This window comes from Pundamilia nyererei, unplaced genomic scaffold (genome assembly GCF_000239375.1).
Source record: "Pundamilia nyererei isolate P.nyererei 1_Seehausen unplaced genomic scaffold, PunNye1.0 scaffold00190, whole genome shotgun sequence".
NCBI lineage: Eukaryota > Metazoa > Chordata > Actinopteri > Cichliformes > Cichlidae > Pundamilia > Pundamilia nyererei.
The window spans coordinates 288,215-293,804 of NW_005187591.1; the positions used below are offsets into that span (position 1 = coordinate 288,215).

Below are 5,590 nucleotides of genomic sequence, written 5' to 3' on the forward strand. Positions count from 1 at the left end.
CCCCCCCCTAAAAAAATCAGATATTTTATTCACAATAGAACTGATTTTAAATTTGATGTCTGAATGAAGTTGGGACACGGCCGTGTTCGACACTGTGTAACATCCCCTCTTCTTTTAACTGCAGTTCTGTCTTTCCTTTGTTGTTTTCCTTCGTGATGCTGCCATCAAATTCTGAAGTCAACATTTAACGCTTTAAACATTGTATTATTATTGTAACAGTGTGTCTCAGTTTAAAGATCTGATATATTTTCTCTATTGTAAATAAAATACGTGTTTATGAGATTAGCAGATCTGTGTCCATCAGCAGTTTTGTGTCTCTGTGCAGACGGGGTCGATGGGTCGGCCCTCCAGAGGGAGATTTTATTTGCCGTCGTGACATCGATTGACCTTCTCTCCTACATCACCACACACGAGGGGCAGGACTGCAACCATCAAAGTCAGGCGGTGTAACCCAGTGACTGTGTCCTGTTTAAGGTGGATTTTACTCTCTTCTCACTGAGACACAGCAAACAATCACCTACAGTGTCATCGAAATTATAAGACATACAGTCGCAGAGAGGACAGAGAAGTTGTAATTATATTTATAGCTGTTGTTGTTGTTGTTTTTTGGGATTTGTTGACAGTTGAAGCAAAATAGAAAATAACATTATCTTTTTTTTTAACTTTAATCCTGTCAGTGTTGTTACAAGTAATCTGAGTGTATTCACCTTGCAGCTTTAAATGCTGTATGAGGGACTTTACCATCATCTTCCTGGAGCTTTTTGACTCTTTTCTCCGACTTGTGCGAAATGAATTTGTTCTCTTCACCGTCAATAATGCAGCGACTGGCTTTGGTCTGATATCTACATTTAATCTTTGAATGGTGGAAAGCAGGCCTACAGTCTCATTTCTTACAGAATAGTTCAGTGTTTATATTCTTTGCATTTTACTCCTACTATTAAAGACTTGAGCCATACGGAAAGTGTGGGGCCTTACAGATTCTGGTTTGTTTTGCTTTTCTGTGACATGTTTTAATTAATTTGCTGTATTTCCTCTTAGCTAGCAGGTACCTAGAAACCTTCAAACCAGGTACCTGCAAACAGAAAGTGATGATAAATTCAGCTCACTGTTTTACTTACTTACTTGTTAAGCTTAGTTATAAGCTTGTTGCACAAAAAATGCTTTTGCAGTGTAATTAAAGTGAATAGAGCTTCAAGGTTGTCCAACTTTTCTCTTTAACTAAGTTTACGGCACAGCTCATAAAACAGGGTTTGTGATCTGGTGTTGCTGCTTTCTACATTTTACTTCATTTAAAGGAGGAAACAACCTCAGTTGAACGTTTCAAACTTTTTTTTCGTTTTGGCTAAATTGTCACTTGTGGCGTTGTTATTGAGGGTAAGGGCTTGCATTTCAAGCTTACATTAAATACTGTGAGGACACCTGATTATCTGTTTGTCAAGTTGCACCGTGGGAAATGTAGGCATCATGCAGTGAAAAGACAAAAGGTATCGGCTTCTTCTGCAGAGATACTTTGAGGCCTTTTCCGCTGTTTATACAGCGCTATTAGCGTGTAATGATAAAGTAGAGAAGTTACACTTATTTTATTAATTATTTTTTTCATTTGCTGCTCAAACATTAGTTCAAATGTCTTAGAACAAAGTAGAAAAGGGACAATGTCAGATTTTGTTTTATTCATTTTCTTATTTTTTAAAGTCCCTCTTGTGCTCCAAAACATGTTTGAGGATGTTTCTATTCTACTGCTTAATCTGACACTAGATTTCATTTTTGTCTATAGTCAATTTAAATAGAAGACATGCATAAATGCTGGCATGTGCTTTTTTTTAAATTGAGCATTTCTCTCACTTCTGTGCATAAACCTAATTTTACTCACTGCTCTGCGTTGAAGTGTAATGACTCACTAAACCACAAGGAGGGAGTATTGGCACAGGTAGACCAGCTGTGCAGCTCTCTGTATATTCAGTTCCTCCTGGACACACACAGATTGTAGGAGCGTCATCCTTCTGACCTTCAGCCAGTAATGTCAATAATTCAAGGTGTAACAAGGTGTAACTTAATGCCCTGCCTTGGATTTAATAAACTATCTTGACAACAATTAAAGCTGAGACCAAATGGCAGCTTTTTTATATTGTTTTTATTGTATTAAATTTTTATTTTTGTTTTGAAAGCTTTTATTGTACATAGATAAAAGTGCAAAAAGACCCAAATAAGAAGGAAATGACATGAAAGTCATGTCTGAATGCTGATTTAAAACAAAAAGATGCAAAAGTGAATAAAGGAACATGCCGTATTTAAACTTTCTACTTATTGTTGACTTTTTTTTTTTCTGCAAAGCTTTTATTTTTCTCAGCCGTGTTTTTTCCAGCAGCGAGTCTGGTCAAAGAGAAATGTGCTGAAAGTCTGCTGCTTCCTTCCTTCATTCTCACCTGTCGTTGTCAAGGAGCACATCACATTTAAAAAGCAACACACTGTGATGTATCTGTCATGTCACTGCACCAATATTTCCTGTCTTGTAAAAGACTTCGTTTTTAAACTAACAAGGTGACCCTCACATCAAAATGACCATTAACACCATCACTCTAAAGAGCCAAACTAGTCATTGCACAACCAATATCAGAGCAGATGGAAAACCACTGTCACACTCTCCCTGACTGTCCTCTGCACATCACAGCCTCGCCTGATCTGTCATCACCAGCAGGCAGAGGCAGTATCCCATGATGACGCTGGTCTCTTTCTGTCATTAACACCAGGCTGTATCCATGTGCTTACACGTTGATTTCCAGAAACTCCAACTGGATTAAGTGACCCCCTGAGTGTAGAAAAGCCTTCTAAAGCAGCTTTTAACAATATTTTGTAGGTTAAAATGACATGGAAAGTGGTTTTTCATGGTAAAAGACACATAATTTAAACTTCTTATCATCAAGCATAAGGAATAAAACCACATACTTTGACTTTAGTAAGTTATAGTGCCAGAGGCACACAGACAGACGGGCTTTCACACTTTCATTTCCTTGTTTTAAATCTCTTCAATCTTTAAAGCCCTGCTGAGTTTCTTTACCCACTCTAACATAACACTACTGCATGCCGATGTGGGTCTATTTAGTTTGGAAAGATGGTTGTTTAGATCCGGCTGGTTTTTGACGTAAAGAGAAAATGAAACCATTTTCAGAATCAACAGGTTATCCAAAGTGCTGCAGATTGCTGCCAGTGTGTGACTGGTGACTAAAAACAGTCGACGCATTCAAAAATTAAGCATGACGCACTTCCAGCTCAGGTCCTCTCTGTCTTTCAATCCTTCTTTTGCCTGCTGGGATAATTGCAGAATTGGAGGTTAATTATTTGCCCTGGGCCTGCAGGCTTGAAGCTACTAATCAGGAAGGGCGTGTTTGAAATCACAAAACAGACTTTTAAAAGCAATCAAAGTTTTAATGTTACACCACAGACAGAGGGTAGCTTTGGAACACTTAAATGACCTTAAACGCAGAACCTGACTTAGTACAATACATCTGTAGAGAGAGTTTGCAGTTTACTTTTCAAGGCTATTACAATATGCCTTAATTTTAGGGGAGCGAGACCAGTAAGCTAAAAGACAAAAAATGAATATTGAGCAAAAAAGGAGTTCAGCTTATTGTTGAGGCCCTCCAGTTCTCATGTGGCCCCTTGGGAAAATTAGTAATCCACTATATCCAGCTAGTACGTTTACCTTCTTTGACTTTTTTCTGACATGGCTCTTTATTGAATAATAATAATAATGACAGGAATTACAAAGCCTCCTTTATAATTCCCAATAGTTTAAAAAGGTCTTAGTAAATTAAAATGAATAGACGTGTTCACTGCCAGACTTACATCTATGCATAAAATACAAATTAGCCTGCTAGCTTAGCATAGCACTTAGACCAAGCAGCACCCGAAGCCAAAGTCGGATGCCAAAAACAATGAATCCTTGAGGAGGCTGGCTTAAAAAGCCAGTCAATAAAAGATGGATGCAACCAACCTGGCTTGAGATTGATAAGTTGTTATCCAAATACCATAACTTACAAAACTGACCACATTTTCCATTTAATATCAACAAAGTTTCTATAAACTAGAGTTCATGCTTACACAGGTCACACAGCGAGGGGGCAGTAGGTTGTTCCCCTACAGACATCTGTACAATATGTTCTTTACAAAAGATGGACATACTGTAGCTTCTGGTTCTTAAAGGTGCCTTCTGCATTCTTTTCAACGGCCACCTGGGAGCAATAGCTGTGGTTGAAGAACACTTCTGGTCCTATGGAAGTCTGTGGGGGAAAATAGTCCTTCCCTGACCTTTGTAAGCATTTTCCTCATGAGTTTGTGGGTTCAGTTGCACATTTTGGGTCGCGCTGGACCGAAATTTTGGTCCATTTGGTAAATCGTGGTCATACTATGTTCCAGATTATCTAGATATGCTCCTTGGCTCATGAACTGTGAAGTCATTAGCTAATTGGTAAGCACGTTTCCCAGTCCCACCGCCCCTCTCTCATCACATCTGGTTTCAAAGCATTTTTATAATGTCTCTGTATAAGAGCCAGTAAAAACAATGCAGCTTAAAGGCAGTAACTCATTTTCAGGGGGAGCCACTTCAGCTTTTGCACTAAATATTATTAATCCCCACTGGTCAACAAGTCTGCAGTAGTCTTTTATTGCTGTGTACCCCTTTATGTTAGCATGATGATCGGTTTTAAATAAACCATGACGACTAAAAGAACCAGGCTTAAAGCTTTAAAATGCCCATGATGGTAGCTACGAGCATCATATATATGCGGTCTGTATGGTTTGCTCATGACAGGTAGATAAGAAGTGTGATACCACTCAAGCATTTGTATGTCAGATATGATGCAAGAACCAGCATGCAAAGCCTACAAATGAGTGGAAAACTGTTTGCTGAACAATAACAAATTGCTCCCACAAGCATCTATAAAGCTCACTAATGAACACATTTTTATCTTGTTTGTACAAAAAATAAAGTGTAGAAACTCCACGCTGTGGCCTTGTGGGCGTGGTTATTTGTTACGTGCTGCGACGCTTGTTGGCTGGGAGCAGCTGTCGGGCAACTGAGACTCCAGGAAGGGAGATAAGATCGCGTAAAATAGCAAACTGACGTTTATGTCTCTGACTGAAAAGCTTTGCTTCGGGTAATTAGCTGCACAGTTCATGGTTTGGTTTGCGAACAATTGGCTGCAATAGGCATGTGCACAATCACTAAACCTCAGTGGGTCTTGCAGACCAACAAATATCCAAATAAAATGGTATTACTCTGTAGGTAATACCTACATGAAGAGACTGAAAGTGCACTGTAATCATTCAGACATGTTTATGTTTGCCATTTAAAAATAAAGACGTGAATAGAGTAAATGTGACTAATATGAGGTCGCAGAGAAAAATTTAATACTAACGCTGTCTATAACATTATGCGTCATTATCTGTAATTACAAACGTCATTGCACACAAATGATGTCACACAGCACTCCACAAGCGCTCGGGTGCACTGCCCCCTTTATTCTGTGCATACAGGATGTTGTCTGTGCGGTGCTGTTTGTGAGGCACGAGCAGGAAGACGCGCAATCGTGAA

General features: G+C 39.0%; 1 protein-coding gene and 1 pseudogene across 1 annotated transcript in view; both read left to right on the forward strand.

Annotated features, from left to right (window-relative positions):
• The window catches only part of LOC102192839 (cystathionine beta-synthase-like), a 9,705-nt pseudogene extending 9,230 nt beyond the window's left edge, over positions 1–475 (forward strand).
• LOC102202920 (cystathionine beta-synthase-like) overlaps positions 1–600 on the forward strand; it is a 19,022-nt gene extending 18,422 nt beyond the window's left edge. Inside the window, exon 15 of the mRNA XM_013914362.1 lies at positions 475–600. The gene's annotated coding sequence lies outside the window, so the exon portion shown is untranslated. The remainder of the gene's footprint in view (positions 1–474) is intronic.
• Positions 601–5,590: the final 4,990 nt, after the last annotated feature.